This window comes from Colossoma macropomum, unplaced genomic scaffold, assembly GCF_904425465.1.
Source record: "Colossoma macropomum unplaced genomic scaffold, Colossoma_macropomum, whole genome shotgun sequence".
Taxonomy (NCBI): Eukaryota; Metazoa; Chordata; class Actinopteri; order Characiformes; family Serrasalmidae; genus Colossoma; species Colossoma macropomum.
The window spans coordinates 18,120,315-18,140,286 of record NW_023494805.1 but is presented as its reverse complement, the minus strand read 5'-3'; the positions used below and the strand labels follow the sequence as shown (position 1 = coordinate 18,140,286).

Below are 19,972 nucleotides of genomic sequence, written 5' to 3'. Positions count from 1 at the left end.
CTTATGACAAAGTCCTCGTGAAAATGAATATTCGGATTTTAGATATATCGCATATGTTCTGCTCAAAATAATAAATTGATGATAGAATGAGTCAAGAATGGAATCAGCAAGTTTTTGCTCCAAACACACAACCAGCAATCAGCCAATTTAGTATTTTGATTTTGACCAATATTTGGTAAGATTTTATGGCATAAATGATGAGTCAGATAAGTGCACTCGTGCTGTATTTGAATGCTGCTGCTACACCTACTAGTGCTGATAATATCCAATTTTGACAATACTGCAGGTTGCTAATATTGCTGATAAGGCACCAATAATTAGCGCTTTATTCTGCCACAGTGCCACCCAGATGCGAATTTCAGATCTCAAAATGATAGGACAATTTTTTTGATTGCTGTGCCACTTGGCAGCACAATTCGAAGTATGACAGTAATTCACGCTGAATATGTGAAGCTGAACATAAAACATCAGAAAGAAAAGTACTGCAAAAATATATAAAATATACCCAGACATAACCTTTAGCATGAGAATAACATGTTATAATACAAAAGAAACTTTTTTTCTGCAGAGAGCTGATAAAAAAATTAGGCAAATAAACGGTGATAAACAGAAACCTGTACGTTTCTGCTGTTTGAGTTTATGTAGTGTAATAATTGAGAAATGACTATCATATCAGTCAGTAAAGCACTGTTTAAAGTAAAATTAAAGTGTAAAATCTTAATATTAAATTATATCTGGCGATATTTTTGGTTATCAGAATTTTTAGCCTGGTAAAATTGATATCATTATCGGTCACAAAATATTCGTATCGGTCAGGCCCTAACATCCACACCAAAAGCCTTTTACTTTCAACATAGCGTTTTATTTGATTCACGTTATTTAAACAGACAACTGATAAAATGAAAAAATTAGTTTGACCCATTAAAGAGCAAACAAAGTTATTTTATTGTAACTTTGGCTAACAGAAAGTGGTAGAAATGTGCTAGTGTGTTTTCTGTCTCCATTGAGATAAATACAGACACTTTCACTGTAAAGAAACTGTAAATGGAATCAGCAGTAAAACTCAGCATTGGAGCATCTCTAATAATAAACTGTTCATATTTCTGAAGACATTGCCACAGGAAAAGTTTGTGTCTCTAAAATAATTCATCAGGACAGAGCAAATCCTTGTGCATTTTACAGCGATTAATCATTTCAGAACTTCAAGATGTTTAGAGTTCCTGTGAGACATACAGCTTTATGCCTGCTCAAAATACTAAAACAAACTCTTCAGATTTCAGACGGACAGCATTAGGTTCTGCTCAAAGTAATAAAACAATCTAATCTGATTTCACATTTTAGAAGAAACTGTTTTTTTTTTATTCTTCTCTGAAGAAACAATCATAAGAAACTAACGTGATGTTGAAAGAATGTTGAGAATAGAATTCTTTAATTCTATTCTCAACATTCTTTCTTCTGGATTGCCACTGCAGTAAACTTCAAAATGTATACATAACATTGTTTCTACAGGGTATCTCATGCAGACGCAGTGTGGGCTGACTGAGCGGGCAGGGGAGGAGTCCTGTGGAGCTAAGACTGATGCAGTCAGCCTTCAGCAAATAAACATCCCCAGGAGCACAGTCTCCTCCACAACACATTTAGACATTCCACAGCTGGCCTTAAATCCTCCCCCCTCAAATTTGATCAGAATGTGGCCCCTCATCAGCAGATGGTCACAGTGGCAGCCCTGGCATCCAGGTTTGTGCTGTAATGAAAGCCCCGGGAGGGAGATGAAGGGGATGAAGGGAGCAGGTCATGGGGGGCGGGGGGGCGGAGACACGTCCGCAGACCCACACATCTGTGTAAACAATGTGGTCGAGCGCCTCAAAGGGCCTGGCCACAGCCCCGGATGTGGGAACTGCGGCCCCCAGCGGCCCTGAGAGCTCTGTGAGGTGGTCCGGGTGGTCAACGAACAGTAGTTTGATTATGTACATACTACAATTGTGATATCCTTTGCAATACTTAAAACGCACTATTTTTACATATTGTATATCGTTGCTGTTGAAAACCTTCTATCTCCAAAATGGTCATTTTACAAGAGAAGGAAAAACATTGTTAACTTTCAATGGAAAGATTTTATTTCAAATAAATTTGGAACATTTCTCTTGGTCCGATCATCATGAAATGTTCAGCTGGCATTTTCGAATGATATAAAAATGGAGGTGCAAGGTTTTTCCTGAAGACCGTATGGAAAATATCATTTTTATTTAAAGAAAACATGTTTACTTCCGTTTTTGGTCCATTGAAAGCAAACTATTTTCCCAGGGATGCTTTCCATTCTTCCAGCACACTTTGATCTAGTGTGTGAATCAGTCTATTGAACTGCACACTCCCACATTAACACTGTTTGTTAATATAGTCGATGCAATCCAACAGAGCATCAATGCATGACATGCAGAACATTTAAGGGCAGGTTTCCTAACATTTTGCGCCAACGCAAACTCTTTTGTTGTTATGAAGTGACTATGGTCACCCATAACAAGAGCAAAAGGACAGGCGATGCTCTTTGTGCTTATGCCTCATTGTGTGTGCATTTATAAGAGTTTCCCTCTCTAACCCAAATACTGGAAGAAGATTATTATATTATTATGAATCACCTACTTCGATTTAGGAGACTGATAGGAAATACTGACTGTGTGCTATTTAATGGCTGTGAAAAGCTTTTTCTTTTTAGCACTAATGTAGCAGCTGTTGTTTGTGCTCAGAGACGGAGAAAAAAGAGAGTGAATGCTTGCCATGTCACTTCTTAAAAAACCTAAAACCAAACTGCTAGGAAAAAATAATGTTTTAAGCTGTGGGTTACACTATGGGTAGACTTTACAGCATTCATCAAACTGGCCTAAATTTTCTCAAAATGATTACTTATTATGTAAAAAGCAATCAGAAACTTTCTTGACATCTACTCATTATTTCGACATTATCAGTCAAAATCATGAAAAAAGAGTTTTCCAAGGCTGTCTGTAGGATGTACATCCGCTCTGTTCCTAAGTGATACATGCAAAAATCCTGAAACCTGATCTTGTCAATTCTGATCCAGATTTCACTCATTTACTTACACAGCCATTTCAGGAAATGCTTACAAGCTGATTGTTTGTCTAAACACAGAAATTTGAGTTAGAGGTCAGGGAAAAAAGCTAATCTGATTTGAGAATTACAGCTTGCTGTCCAAACGTTGTATATAAACACAGAGACAAATCCACACACTCGCTAACAGAGAAACACATGCACGTCCACACACACTCACTCACAGCTCGCTTTAGGTGAACATCCTGTAGAGGACAGCCATTCTCCATATGTGAACTTTTACTACAAGGCTTTGGGCTTTGCCCGCAGAGGCTACTATGAGGCCAGATGTGCCGGTCAGCAGACCTGGCTAGGCCAGGAAATTCCCTGAGAGTAAATAAATACTGGAGCTGCCTGTAAGCAGTTAAGGTATGACAGAACTAGAGACAGTCATTTCAAACATGTTAGTTGTTTTGAATGAACAGTATTTGAATATCCCAGGGAGTGAAACATACAAGGTTTAACAACTGTTTACTGCATGTAGATAATGTATAATTGTGATTTTTCTGACCAGTATTATTTTGTATGGCCAAGAAGGCCAGCATATATTGCATTTTTCAGGCTTGGGGCTTCAACGCTTAACATAGTGCGCCACACGGCCAGTTGTGGTTGTGCTGTCATGTACACATCATGTGGGCATTTGGTTGCTTCTGATTTGTCTGACTCATCTAACACAATTCTGTGTGATTAGGTTAACTTCCCCACTTAAAACTTGTTATTGACAGTGTAGGCTAAAATAAAAACTGTAGCTCTTGTGAATTGAATATTTTACTCTTTCAAATTCAGATTTCGCTATAAAAATGATTCATCTTTCAGCCCAATCTTCAGAATCAGATTCATTGGCCAAGTATGTTGACACACACCAGGAATTTGGTTGCAGTCGTTTGTGTCTCACTAGTATTAAATGCAATATACAAACATTCATTCATTCATCAGTCACTTATCCTCCTGGGTTATGGGGGGTGCGGTTGGGAGGGGGGGTTGCTGAAGCCTATCCCAGTGGTCATTGGGCGGAAGGCAGGAAACACCCTGGACAGGTCTCCAGTCCATCTGAGGGCACACATACAGACACTCACACACTCCTTCGCACCTAGTGGCAATTTAGCATCTCCAATTGGCCTGACTGCATGTCTTTGGACTGTATACACAGTATGCAGGCAATATGCAGACTATGGACAAGTAATATACAGACAATTTATGTATTATTTCCTACACAATATACAAGCAACATACAAATTATATAGGGGCAAGCAATATACAGAAGTCTGTATGGCAGTGCAAACAACAGCAATCTACATCATGTATGGGAATGAAATTGTGGTGCACAGTGGTATGAATCTAAAGCAGGGTAGCTATGGACCAGCAGATGATATTACCAGTCAGCTATTTATGAGGGTGATGGCATGAGGCAAGAAAGAAGCTGCTCCTGTGTCTGGCAGTCTTAGTGTTAGAGGGTTCTGTAGTGCCTGCTGGAGGAGTTGAAAAGGGTTGTGTCCAGGGTAGGGCTGGGCAATAAAATGATAACGATAATTATCGCGATATAATTTCTTCCTTGATAGAGCGATACGACATGTTCGATAAATGCTCGATATAATACACCATTCTCACACCTCCACGTTCAGCGAAAGTGTTTCTACTGCAAGGAAAGTGACACTACTCGCCAGAAGAGGGCGCACTTCCGAGTTTTTCTACATGATTAGAGAGGGAGGGGGCCACGAGTAAGATGAGTCTTTAGCAACGGCTGAAATGCGGAGTTATACTTTCCCTGTTTGAGTGGAGCGACCGGCGATCTGCTTTCCTGTGACCGAGTGTGAGTGACGAGGTCAGTGGTGTAACTATACTGTCCTACAGCAAACTCACCTCTTTCTGTACATCCTAACCAGCTTTGGCGGCGTTAAATCACAATTCTCACAACTACAGCGCTGGATAGTCATATTTAAGTATTAGTGCATTCCCAAGCAACGAAAGTGAAAGAAAGAAGTGGGTTCATCTAAATTACAGCCCTGATTTAAACGAAAGTAAACTGAGGAAGCTGTGAGGCATTGGAGAGCGGGAGAGCGCTAGCTTTCCAGACTAGCTGTTTTTAGCAGCTGGCTAACTTGAAGCAGCGCTCTGTCCCTCCACAACACAGGGAATTGATGATACTGTAGATCAAACACGACACAAAAACACCGCTTTCAGTTTAAACATACCTAAAAAGAGGACTCTGTTTGTCTGGTGTTGATATTTTGCGGTTCACCACTTAAACTACTACGATAGTATAGAGAAATCCGCTAGCTGGTGTCTGAACACTGTGATATCATTTGTAGCGGGGTAGCCGAGCGCTCCTCACCAGCTAAAAATAATCTGTTTTCTTTCTTAAATTATGACTATTACAAAATAGCCATGCTTTTCCAGCTGGTAAAACCAGCTCACCAGAAACTTTCTCCCACTCTCCCATGACAGATTTGTGAAATGTTCCACTGTTTGCCGAGTGTTTGTCGTGTTCCGACCATAAAGAATAGTTTAAAACAGCAATTAACCACCCAGGACCAAAAATCAGCCTTCAAACTTGAAAGAAATAATGATTTGACATTTATCGCGGTATGTATCGATATCGAACGATATGAATTTTGTTTATCGTGATGACATTTTTGGCCATATTGCCCAGCTCTAGTCCAGGGTGCAAGGAATCTCTAATGATTTTCCCTGCCTGTTTCCTGGTTTTTGAAGAGTACAAGTCCTAGAAGGTGGGCAGGGGAGCACCAATGATTTTCTCAGCTGACTATATTCTTTGTTGCAGTCTGTTGCTATCCAGTTTTGTGGCTGCTCCAAACCAGACCAAGACTTTAGGCCATCTGGAAGTCCTGGATACGTCACTGATTGTGAACAGGACAGCTTGACTGATGCATTTCTGTCAGATGTTAGAAATGGAAAACAGTGGCAGCTCTAAGCCAGGACTCTTCACTGAAATAGTCACTGTAAAAGTGCTACAAGGTACAATTCAAGTTAAGCATGTTACCAGCTTCAAATAAAACTTCAAATGAAATGTATTTTAAAAGATTCAAATGTACATGTTTAGTCTACAACCCTGTTTCCAAAAAAGTGGGGACTCTATGCAAAATGTTTATATAAACAGAATCCAATGATGTGCAAATAATTTAAACCTGATATTTAATTAAAAATAGTACAAAGAGAGCATATCAGTTGTTGAAACTGAGAAATGTTATTGTTTTTTGAAAAATATATGCCCATTTTGAATTTGATGGCAACAACATGTTTCAAAAAAGTTCAAAAAAGGACAGGGACAACAAAAAGCTGGTAAAGTTTTGCAATGCTTTAAAAAACACTTGTAGAACATCTCACAACTAATTAGGTTATTTAGCAACTGGTCAGTAACATGACTGGGTAGAAAAAGAGCAAACCAGAAAGGCTGAGTCTTTCACAAGATGGGGAGGGGTTCTCTGTGACTGCACAGGCAAATAGTGCAACAATTCAAGAATAACATTTCTCAATGTCAATAGCAAAGTTGGGGATTTCATCACTTACGGTACATAATATCCTTAAAAGATTCAGAGAATCTGGAGAAATCTCCATATGCAGGGGACAAGGCCAAAAACCAATACTGCCTGGCCAGTATTCAGGCCCTCGGCAGCACTGCATTAAAAACAGACAGCGTATGCTGCATGGGCTCAGGAACACTTCCAAAAACCATTGTCTGTAAACACAGTTCACTGCTGCATCCACAAATTTAAGTTAAAACTCTACTATGCCAAGAAGAAACCATACATAAACAGCATCCAGAACCACCACTTCCTTCTCTGGGCCGAAGCTCATTTTGGTGACTTGCACATCTGTGAAGGTACTGTTAATGCTGAATGATATAGGCAGGTTTTGGAGCAACATATGCTGCCATCCAGGTGATGTCTTTTTCAGGGAAGGCCTTGCTTATTTCAGCAAGACAATGTCAAACCACGTTCTGCATGTATTACAACAGCATGGCTCTGTATTAAAAGAATATGGGTGCTAAACAGGCCTGCCTGCAGTCCAGACTTGTTACCCATTGAAAACATTTGGTGCATTATGAAACAAAAAATACGACAAAGGAGATCCCAAACTGTTCAGTAGCTGAGCTGAAATCTTATATCAAGCAAGAATGGGAAAACATTTCACTTTCAAAACTACAGCAGTCGCTCTCCTAAGTTCCCAAACACTTGTTGTGTTGTTAAAGGAAGAGGTGATGCAGTACAGAAGGGATTCTAGCAGAAATCAGCATTATCATGGAGTTTTTGTTGGAGTTTTAAATTGAAGGCTTAGTTCTAAGAGTCATGGTTCCACCGTACAAATTTGTGACTTTGATGTTCTCTCAGTGGCAGAACCACAAATGAAAGAGAAGAAGAGGACTGTGCAGAGTACTTGCTGTTGCCTTAGTGACTTGTGACTGATAAGGTTTGGGTTTGTGGTTAAAACAATAAAGGCAACAGAGTGTGGGCTGAAGTCATAAACATACTGAACTCTGTGTTCTTGATGGAGCACTCAGAAAGAGTCATATGTGGAGGTGGTAGTGTTAGCTAAGACAGGAGAAAGGAGGGGGTAAGGAGGCAGAAAACAGAGATGGAGAAAAAGAACAGTGTAAGAGAGAGAGAGAGGGGGGAGGTACGAGGAGAGAGAGAGAGAGAATGCTGAGGTTCACATCAATGCATGTAAAACAGCTGTGTTTCATTTGGGCTCAGGAAGTCGGTCAGAGAGAATTCCTGTACTGGTTTTTTTTTTTTCCTGTACCTGGAGGAAGAGTCCATTCACACAGAACAGTGGTGGTGGAAATTTCCATGGTAACAGAAAGACTGCTCTACCACATTACATAAAGCCTGCGAGCAAGCTCTGGGGGAAACCGCTCTTAGGTGCTGAACAAAATGTGCAAATGACAAAAGTCCTCAAAGAACTGAGGGGGAAAAAAGCATGTCAAGACTGATACAAACTGCCAAAGGCTGCATTTTCTCTTTTTTGTCATTTTTATGTCGATCTGGTCTACATTTCAGCACACTGTCTTATTGTCCTGTAATTTACAGGTCTAATTACTGTGCCTGATGTAGGTCCAGATTATTACAGATTACATGATTATGTACCTACAGCATGCAGCCGGAACATTTCCTCATTTCCGTCTAAGCTACTTTCAAGAGCTTTTCATAAACAGTGGAAGTGTGGGTGATACAAATTGTGGCTCAAATGCTTCTAAAACTATGTGTAAGTACTTTGTGAGTGCTTTTATTTTTAATAATATAATGACCTTAAGTAACCCTCTCTTTTACGCAGTACTGTACTAAGCTTTTTTTTCCATGTTGCTAAGCTAAACTGTCAAAGTTGGCGAGCCTAGTTTGAGTAGCCTGGCTTTGCAGTGAAGTGAACCATTCAAATTGTGCAGACTAAACAAAGGGTGTTAGCTTAACATGACTTCCAGGCCGCCATCAGGTCGCGTTTCTCCAATAACTGACTGAATGAACCTCTGTACAGTGGTCAGCAGTAGGGATGTGCATTCTGGCAATTTTGATATTTGGTATGCACTCATGTTGCACAAAAATATAGCATCACATAGAGAAACATGTTTATTATTCAAAAACAGCCAAGGGACACTGGTACATTTTTGTGTTAAATGAGCAATGAAGGCTGCCTCTTCAGAAAAGATAATGAGCTTACAGAGCTAACTAGCATCATGTTGGATGCTGAAGAGGACCTACTGCATTTTCTCCTCAGTCGATGGTGTGCTAACATATTTGCCTTTTCACTGTTTCTGGGCCGAGCTAACATCAGCTATCTTGGTAACACAGCTGCGCTATCGTTGACCTGACAGCCACGTCCGTACCAGTGCATTCTTAAGAACATGCTCACATTCAGGCACTTGTATTTCGGAGTTGCAAAGTATAACACATTTATGAGCAAATATGACCAAAACTGTTGCGTTTCACTGAATTATTAGCCAGTATATTTTCTCTGTCTTCCCGTGATGAAGCAGAATGAGTACTCGAATAGTGATTTCAGTGTGCACAGGTTCAATCATAGCCTGCACACTGAAACATTTAACGCAAATAAAGCTCTCGTTTACATTATTTTAATCTCTCATCAGTCAATTTACAACTAATTTCCACAATTCCAAGACTCCTTCTATCAAAAATGCACATCTTTTTCCACAAATGTGGAAATTTGCCGATGGAACAAATGTCATTGTTTTAAATGTTAAAAATGATATATGACCAGAATTTTACCTATATGTCAGGCAAAATGCATCATTATAGGTTTTCCAAGCAGAAACTCGGCCTCTGCAGTGTACGAGCTCCAAGCAGCATGTTCATAATGCTGCTTGTTGCAGAGAGAAAGGGGAGGAGCCAGCAGATGCCACTGCAGTTTGAAATTTCAAATGAGAATTAGATGTTTTTGCATTTGTATTATTTTCATTAGACTTCTTGCATTATGCATCTCAGGTATAGCAACATGTTATAGCTAATGTTAGTTTGCTAGTGTACGCTAACTGCTAACTTGGGCATAATAATGGTAATATGGTATTTCTGTTTAGTGTAAAATGTCACTGTTTGATCTGATGCTCCACAAAATCCAGGCTCTAGAGCCCATGTGTCAAACACAAGGCCCGTGGGCCACGTCAGGCCCGTGACACAGTCCTATTCGGGCTGCAAAATTATTTTAATTTTCTGTTCTTATTAGCCCATTTCACCCTGAGATGCTCTGCAGTCCCTAGCATGCACTGCAACATAGTCTGCATTCTGACCACCTTCCCCCAACAACAGTCTATGGGCCAACGGTTACACAAAAAGAAAATATGCCTGGTGTCTAGTTCAAGCAAATAGGCAGTTTAAAAAAAGAAAACTACTTAAAATTAGTTTTGAATAAGTATTTAATGCCTATTTTGGTGCTGCAGTTTTGGCATATTTTGAATAAACAATGGCCTGCTTGGGTCATGGCAAAATGTTAAAGTAAAAATGAAATAATAACACAGCTGACCCACGGATTTGTTGGGATTTTTTAATATGGCCCTTTTAGTGCTTAAGTTTGACACCTCTGCTCTAGAGAGAGAAGTACATAGTATATAGTGTAAGAATAAAATGCCTTGTGCCTGAATTGAGACACAGATTGTTTGAAGTGTCTGAAGTAGCACATACTACACAGTTATTTGAAATGGTAGAAGATACTGTTGCAGTGTAGCAACATGTAGGAAATCACATACCTGTGCTATAAATGATGCACCATGCTCCAGAAACAACTGCACCTAATACCAGTACTTGAACGATTTGGGGAAAAATATCCACTTGCAATTTTTCTGATCATAATGCGTGATTTAAGATTTTAGATGTAATTATTTTCTATAAATGAAGCTCCAGTAGACGGTTGCACCAGCAGTACATAAGTTTAAACATTTAGGCTAGTTATAATGTAAATGTTTACTATGTTCAGGTTTGTACATTACTAAATTAAAACAGGTTGCAGCACACAAATTTGCTGCTGTCGCCTTTCCATGTTATTATGTTAAAGTGACGTACGCATTAGTTGTTATAACATGACGCGTCTCAGTTAGACATGACTTTAAGATTTGTGGTGCAACCAAATTAAGTAAAAGGATACTCTGAAACGAGTGTCAACTAACAAATCAGTATAGATTTTAAGCACAAACTTATGTACAAACATATGCAAAACGGGTGCAACCCAGTCCAGGTCTGTGTTAGTGGTGTAGACAGAATGAAACATTTACCAAACATAATTAGAAACTTGTCTTGGTCCTACATGTTGACGTTGTCCCACAGCACATATGTTTTGTTGTTACTGGATTAAATTTTCCATTTTGAAGCATGCTAAGACAACACTGTCAGTAATGCAGACTAAAATTTAAAGTGCAGCTCTTGCGATTAGAAGATTGAACTCTTGCAAATTGTGATTTCAATATGAAGAACATTAATCGTTCAGCCCTAGCTAAAGCCACAGTGCTCATCAATGATTGAGGGGTTAAATGATTTATTTAATTCACCACTTCATATACTGTGTATCACTACATCCAAATAAACAGGCCCAATCAATTTTTTTGGCCACCCTATTTATAGTAGAAAGATGTGATTTTAGAAGCAGCTTTGCTTCATACACTGAGGCAACCTTGACATGTCTGATCTGGGGTTTCAGAGTCACTATCTTCTAGTTTCGCTTATCAAAAGAATCCCCTGCTACACCCTGGTTGTGATAGTGTAGGCCTCTCTGAAGCAGTTTTCTGGCCCATTCAGTGCTTTGTGTGGAGCAGGACCAGGAACAGGCTCAGCGAGACATGGAGCTGGAAGTGAACCATAAGCGTCATGTTGGGCACCAAAAGTGTGAGAAGGCTGACCTGGCAGCTCTTCAGTTTTTCGTAACAGAACTAATGAAAGCAGGCAGGTTTATACACAGAGTCTCCTAGTAACGACAGACCCGCTGGCTTTCTTATGCTGTTCTGCATCATTCACCCTTCCAGTTAATCACCTTAAAATTTGATTAAATTTAACACAGCAGTCTGCCAATGCCAACGGTAAAACTTTCGTAAGCTTTTGCATAAAGTGCTAGAAAAGCAACCTGTAATAATACGTAGAGTTAGTCTGGTTGACTGGAAACGATACATGGATTTTTATTCTCTGGTTCTTTATTTCATTTGTTGTTATTCTTTGCTCAACTTTGAAAGCCTGTTTTGTAAAGAAACAAGAAAGGAATCTTTTCTTCTGGTTGTTACACAACTCCCAAAGTGACGCTGCATCAGATCATTCCAATTCCGCTCTAGAACTCTACAACTCATCTCACTGTGCACGTCTGGGACCAATAACCCCCTCAACACCAAAAATCACTCTCTGGAATGTTAACAAGCAAACACACACAAAAGGGAGAAATAACCACAGATACAAATTACCACACCATTATGTCAGTAAACCCCTGCACTGTACTCCTCGGCACCAGCTTGCAGCATTAACTTTTGTTTTCTAAAATCTTGCTTTTTTGACTCCAAACAGGTTTATGACTCCTTAAATAGGCACAGCTTATTACACCATCTGGAGCTCATTAGCCACAGCACAAATCAAAGGATGCATGAGAACATTCGATCCCCACCATGCCGAGGACTGAAGAATAAACATCTAAAATGTCAATTTAAATTAAAATTGGGATGCAGGGGGGGCTTTGTTAAAAGTGCCTTTGTGGGTCTGGCTTCCTCTGGACATGATGACCATAGCATCAGTGGTGGAAGCGTTTGTTATTGCAAGTAACCTGTAAGTAATGTTATCACACATTTTATAGCACAAAATCCACTGATGTCCTGCAAGGCTATAGGCTATTCCTAACATCAGTGCAGTCATCACCCTGCATATTCCAACATTTCCGCCCTGATACAAAACAATAGCAACCAATCAGAAAGCTTACGTTAAAGATGTACAAACTTAAAACCTGATCATTACTGAAACCAAAAACACAGGTTACTGCCACAGCAGGCAGACCCAAATGAAGATGACATAAAAGTTAAATCAAATAGCTGATGTGCGAAGATGAGGAGAAACAACACAGCAGTCTTAAACACCTAAACCTAATCATCCTAGGCTAAAGTATACTGCCACAGCAGGCATGAAAGATGTTTATGGTCTATTTGTCTTGCTTGTCATGACTCGATGCACTGAAGTAGCGTCTGTACAGGCGTCTGAACGTAACTGCTACATCATTTAAGGTAGAATGGGAAATTACACTAACGTCAGCTTCATCTACTGTTAATCTCTATCCATCGTATGAATCTCAGTTACAGTCAGTAAACCGGGGCTGTATCACCTGAGACTGGGCCACTGGTTTAACCCCTAAATTACTACAGATATACACTTGGAAGTAACATTCATAGTTTGAGCTTTTGTGTGCTGTGAGTTTATTCATTAGCTCAAAGTAACCAGTGCAAAGCATTACCGGCATACCGGGAATTCTCACGACTCTCCCAACCACCCACTCCAGGACTGAGCAAGGCCTTTCTGTGGATTCTGTTGTCTCATCTGTTAATTTTTCTTCTTGTACTTTGTAACTTACCACATCTGCCTATTGGCTTATGGATGCTAAGACTGACTACTTAGGTATTGAAAATTGGTATTAAATTGACCGATACTCTGTAGCACTTAAGGACTTCAGCAATTTTGATACTCAACTCTACCTCATATAACCTTTGGAAAAGCCATCTATGCCAGATATAAGCTCACATATGCAGCAAAACAAGGAGAAATGTGCGATCAAGTGATTGGCCCTATTTTGGGAAAGCTCATTAAGTCTGTATTAAAAGGTGTGCTGTGTGATTTGGCCAAAATCACAGATTTTAATAAGCTGCATAATAATTCAAGTGGTAATATGGGAACTGTATTGCTGGACTTTCTGAATTGCTGCTTAAGCCTCCGATTGTTGACAGTGACTCATGAACAGGCCCAGACTAAATAAACTCTGTTTGTCTTATTTGGTTTTTGAGTTACTGTTTCTGATAATGAAACACATAATTTCAGGAGAAACCGATCACTTCAGAGCAGCCTGGAAGAGAAAAAGTATCCTCACTGACTACAACAGTCCTTTAGAACATCAGAGAACAAAAGAAAGGCAGGAAGAAAGAGAGAAAGAGAGAGAAGAGAGAGAGAGAGAGAGAGAGAGAGAGAGAGAGAGAGAGACAGGGGAAGGAGTAGGAATGAGCCCTCTCGTGAGTTCAGGCAGAGGCAATAAGCTCTTGCCTAACACACTGGCACGCTTACTGGTCCATGTGCGGACTGTTTTTGGCTCCGATCACTTCCATATGTGATCAAGGCCACGTGCAAGAAAAAAGTAAGCTCTTCAAAATTTGGCAAGGATCGGACTGCATGAGATGACAAACCCAGAGAGTTTTAATACCAGAGTGTAATCCAGAGAGACCTGCTGCCAGTGTCATGTGAAGTTCTGCTGTAAAGCACTTAATGTTACCATCATCACCACTGTCTGCCTGGTGACATAACTGCTGAGTGATGAGGGGACAGAAAAGGATCAGACTATTGTGTTAAAATTCATTCTGTGTTAATAGTAGCAGGTTTGGAGGTGATTATGTCTGGCAGTGTTAGAACCATTTGCCTCACGTTATAAGACACACATCGTCAAATGAGTGATATAAACTAGTCCGAAGAGACAGGCAGAAAAGGAGATGAGGGGAAAATCTGACACTAAAACCAAAATGATTCAAGATGAGCCAGACAGACAGATTCCAATTATGATCTGAGACAGGAAGTCAAACTGCAAAGTGAATTGCCTCTGGCCAAACTAGCTCAAAACCACATACTATTCTTTTAAATTAGCCAAGAACACCACCAAAGAAAAAAAAAATACTTCTAAATCTTCTACACACTATAATTTTTCTACATAGTCCCTCATTCATTTGAACCATTATGTGCCAAGAACATTTCGCTACATTATTTGACTATTCTACTCCCTTTGGATTCTTTATTACAGCACTACATCTGGAAACAGCACTAAAAAAAGTAATGCCTGGAACTGACAAATGTGTACATCATTTACACATGAATAAAATGAATTACTTCAACACAATTACGGCCAAAAGTAAATAAACTGGAAGACAAAATTGTGTTGGTATATTTTATTCAGGTGTAAAAGAGTATTTGCTCTTATCCATTCTAGGAGAAGCATTTTCGGCAGGGTATAAAGTATAGAGCAGGGGTCGGCAACAACGTCTTTTTTACTGCCCCGTCGCGGCTCCACAGCAGAATTAGATTTTCAGGTATACAAAAAATAATCCTCTTTTGCAGTAAAATAACGCTCTGCTGGTTGTTCTAAGAGTTTTAACAATAAATGGTTTTAAACACTGGAGTTAACAGTTAATGTATAACTGCTATTTCACCCTATAACCCTGAAGATTGGTGCACAGACTGCTGGTCACATAGCAACGCAGATAACAGTCTCGCCTAGCTGGTAGCTAACGAAAGGGCAAAGAGAAAGATTTCAGACGAACATCTATAATTTGGAGACAAATGGACTTGTTTGCATTTATAATCACTCCAGCTAGTTTCCTTATACATTAAATCTGTAACAAGAAGCTGTCAAACACTAAAAAGTCATGAAGCTAAAGCTTCGCCAGCATCTCTGTCAAATTTTACAGTTCCACCTTAAATGATGTCTGCTGCACCATTTAAGGTGGACCAGGAAAATTTGAATGAGAAGCTGGCAAATGAGAAGATGACTGCAGCCTCATAAAAAATCAAATGTTGAGAGACATTTTACAAGAAACTATTCCACTTTTGGAAAAGGTTTCCTGCCCGAGATGTGAGAAAAGCAGCTGTAGCTGAGCTAAAGCTTAAAGCAGAGCAAAATAAGTCTGTGTTTTCATTTATATTAAATTACCAAAATAGACATAAAATGTTGTGGCTCCCAAGGTGGTTTGATTTTTCCTAAAAGGACAAAATGGCTCTTCTTAACATCTGGGTTGCCGACCCCTGGTACAGAGTATAGAGTAGTGATGCACGGCCTGATACCATGCTCATTTACATAGTATACTCGACTCAAGTCATTGGTCACTCTGAGCATTCCACCTCAGCATATTCCCACCAGGAGACACACAGGCTAACAACACGGGGGCAAAAAAGTCAACATTTGCTACCAAAGTCCATATATGTTGGCTTTACTCTTTCTGACTTCATGGAATTGTTAAGTCTTTTTTTTAACTGTCTTTGTAAAGGCTGTAGAGAGACTGTATGCTCCTACTGTATATATTTCAGTGCACAGTGTGGTTAGCCATGCTGCTGTAGTTCAGCTTCTCAGCGTGTTTGCTCAGTACTTGAACGTGCAGCGTGTTATTTTGAATGCAACAGGTTTATTGGAAATTGACAAAGCTGTCTGTAAGGGCTGTGTTTCATGTAGCATGTTAATCCGTTTTTGTACAGTATGAGCATATAAATCAGGCTTTGTCCATTTACAATGGTCTAACAATGTTCAAACATACAGTGTGAGACACCGAAGAACAAGATTTCTGAAATCACAGTGTGTGTCTGGCTTTAGAGGACTTTCAGCTACAGCTCAACCAGCCAATCAAAAGACTCCAACAAGATGTAAAACTCCACAAGTGAGCTCCTCTGATGCATTTGCCTCAGATCTGATTCCTGCACCACAGATACTGTTGTTGAAAGAGACAGATGAGGAGCATGAGAACAAAACTATGAAACATACTTTACATACAGCTGTACAGAAGCTTTTTACTTATGTGGAACAAAACACACACTTTTTCACTGCTGCAAAGCTACTCGATTCAAAGTAGCTAATGTAGCATAGCTATCTAATGCACCATGTAGAATCAACTAGATTTTAATGATTTCATTGTTAAGGTACATTGCACTCATTTGCACTAACAACTACAACTAATTCATCGTGGTACCGGACTCGTTATTGGTGAATACTTAAAAATATGCACTCGTACTTAAAATGATGTTGCCGCATCCCTAGTATAGAGAAGAGAATTTATATATATATATACAGAAAGGAGCGTAGGCGGGTTGTCAAGTACTCAGTTCACCATTTAACGTGTCGGTATTCAAATACTGAAATCACTACGCAGATATTTGTTATGCTTCATCACAGGAAGACTAGGCTAATAATTCAGTGAAATGCATGTTGTGTTATACTTTGCTGCACCAAAACCAGTGCCTGAATGTTGGTGTGTTGCTGTTCCAAAGATGTGGCTGAGAAGGCAGATGTAGCGTGGATATAGGTGCACTTTGTAGTTCTACAATTACAGACTGTAGTCCATCTGTTTCTCTGCGTACTTTGTAAGCCTCCTTTTACCCTGTTCTTCAGTGGTCAGGACCCACATGGACCCTCACAGAGCAGGTACTATTTGGGTGGTGGATCATTCTCAGCACTGCAGTAACACTGATGTGGTGGTGGTGTGCTAGTGTGTGTTGCGCTGGTCTGAGTGGATCATTTATCTGTGTTTTGCTGTATTTTTGGGCAACACCAGTGCTGTCACCTAAAAAGGTAAGCCTACAGTCCTACATTATTTAGTAGTTTTTTCTCTCTTTTTGTTGTCATTTATCCATCCCTATGGTTAGCTAGATATCCGTTCATGAATTCTTATTGAAATATAAGAATTAGTCAGAATGCACAATCCTAGTATGGATGCGTTAAAATCTGGCAATGCATCTGGATTGGTGTGAACAGGCCTTTATCTGTGCAGTACCATTTACATACAAATACTGCAGCATCATTTAGACCATAACGTTTTGTAGTGGTGTTTCTAGCCGCCCTTCCTTCTCCCCATCTCTCTTCTCCTCTGTGTTTCTGAGCTAGCATGTTAGCATGAGGTAATTTCCAGTAAAGCGGGACCACATGCCTTGCTACAAGGGGCCATGTTACAGTGCAGGCCAGAGGGGTACATGCCATCATAATCACCCAGTGTCCGGTGGGACAGCTAAACACCCATTCCAGCAGTGCACTCATTAGTTCCCGGGTCCAAAATATCCGCCAGGTTCAGCCTGGTCTGCTTCCAACAGCCTCAGTTGCTTTATAGTCTAGGAGGTTACGCCTGTGCCTACAGTTAAAGGAGGCATGATTGATATAAGTGTCAGGCTCGTGGGAGGAACGTTTACTTTAAAGTGAGTCCGGTGGGACTCATACTAATGACCTCAGTGATAGAGAGCATATTAAGAAATAAAAAAGTTCCTGGTTTCAATCATTCATGGATACGGTTTTAGAAGCGCCCAAGGAGTATGTGCACCACAGGGGCCGGTGAAAAGAACACTCGGCACAAATGCCGAGATGGATTTTTACTCCAGCATATCGCTATGCCTTTGACAGCCATGTGATGTCATACTGTAGCTCCACTGCACTTCTGGATCTTTCCAAACGGCTTACTTTTTCACATCGTTTGTAATGTTCTGGCATCTAGCCCTGAACACTGATGGCAAAGATGAAGAAAAATGGAGGCTGTCAGTGAGCAATTAGGATTATGTTAAGAGCCAATGTTAAAATCACACAAATGCTACATGTCTCTTTGAAAAGTGTATGAAAGAGTGATTATGCAGAAAGCTCACTCAAAGTCTACCTTTAAGGTCAGGCCAGGGTTGGGGTAGTCGAAGAAATGGTTGCTTTCGCTGTCACAACGCATGTGATACAAAGTGGTGGGTGAAAGGACACATTCAGTCACGCAGCTACATGCACTGTGACACCAGTGGCAATATTCCTGTAAATTCCCTCGTTTTCTGGGCAGCATGATCTCAGCTGGTTTCCCAAAAGCAAGTCTGGCAATGAAAATGGCAAACAAACAAACTTTGAGCAAAATACCATAAATCAGAGAACGAAACAATCCTCTTAGGAAATCACATGTAGAGCAACTCAAAGCATTTCAACACTTGTTCCATCAAAATCCAGAACAGAACAAGAACTATTAATAAAGCAATTTATGAATTTGCCAAATACTTTCATGCTCAGCAAAGACAAACAAAGCTAAAACCGCGGGTGTTTTTCTGAATATTCCTTTGGTTGTGTAGGATTTTCTAGCAGCAGCCAAGGCCTGTGTGCTGGGACTGCGCTGTAGCGTAGAGGTTTGGAGGTTTGGAGTAAAAGAGGCTTGTGCTGGTGGGTGGCCCAGCACAAGGCCTTATGTCCTGACTCAGCACTGGCCTCCATCGCACTGGATGGCTGTCTGTTACAGCCGCAGCTGAGCCCAGGCTGATACAAGCCAGAGGTATCCAAGAAAGCTTACAAGTTCCAAATGCCTCACTTAGCAAATGAAACCAGAGAGCTTTCAAATGAACCTACATGCCAAGCATTTAATGCCTTGCTTTCCAGCACAGCACAGCCAGCACTGAAAACAGTGGAACTCCACCTATTTTCTGCGCTAAGCAAGTCATTATACTGGGAAAACCATAAAAGAAAAAGATGGGTTGTTTTGTTGTGGTAACCAGACGTTCCCTTGGAATAGGAATAGACCTGGCCAGACACAAAACCTAAGAGAAATGCTTTGTGCTGATGCTAAAACCATTGTTCAAACACTCTGACTAATGTTGATATTTGAGTATCCGTAAGAGTTCACAAACGGATATCCGGTTAACCACAAAGAAATGAAAAAAAAAAACCACAAAAAAGAAAAAAAAAAACATTTCAGATTAAGGTACAGCAATGGCGTAGCTTGCAAATTTAGCATCATTCAGGAGAACATATTTTACATAACATAACAGTCTCAGATGAGCTTATGAGCTAAAAGTGTGGCTAACTAGTACAACACTGGATGCTGATGGTGACTCGTTGTCTTCCACAGGTTTTTTCCGTTTCAGACGAGAGAAATATATTTTAACCTAGCCTATTTTGTGATTAAAAAACCTTCTCAGTCTTGTCCTTAACAGAGCATTCTTGGCCACATGCTCACATTAAGCCACTCTCATTCTGGAGTAGCAAAGTACAACATAATATATTCACCTGCAAGTAACAGCAAAACTTTCAAGTTCATACAGTTTTGTTAAAACATAAAATCAGTGTTTCATTGAATTTTTGGTCTGTATATTTTCTCCATCTTTCCATGATGAAACGCAACGAATACCTGAGGAGTGATTACAGTATTCAAATACTGGCACCTCCAACATTTAACAGAGTATTCAAGTACCTGTGCTCATCCCTATTAGACAGCACAGTGGGGTTCACTTGTGTAAATCCATTTCAATCTATAGTCCCTGTATCAGCCAGACTATAGGTCCTGTATTACCTATTTACAAAAAAAAAGAACCAAAGCAAAATGAGTATAGATTGCTGCTTCAATCAGTAAGATTTATACATTCTTTTTGTGCGAAAACATTGCAGAAAAAAATCAAAATGAATGAAACATGAGCAAGAGTAATGCTAT

General features: G+C 40.0%; 1 protein-coding gene across 1 annotated transcript in view; it reads right to left on the bottom strand.

The window, feature by feature from the left end:
- The window catches only part of colec12 (collectin sub-family member 12), a 75,149-nt gene that overhangs the window by 36,949 nt on the left and 18,228 nt on the right, over positions 1-19,972 (bottom strand).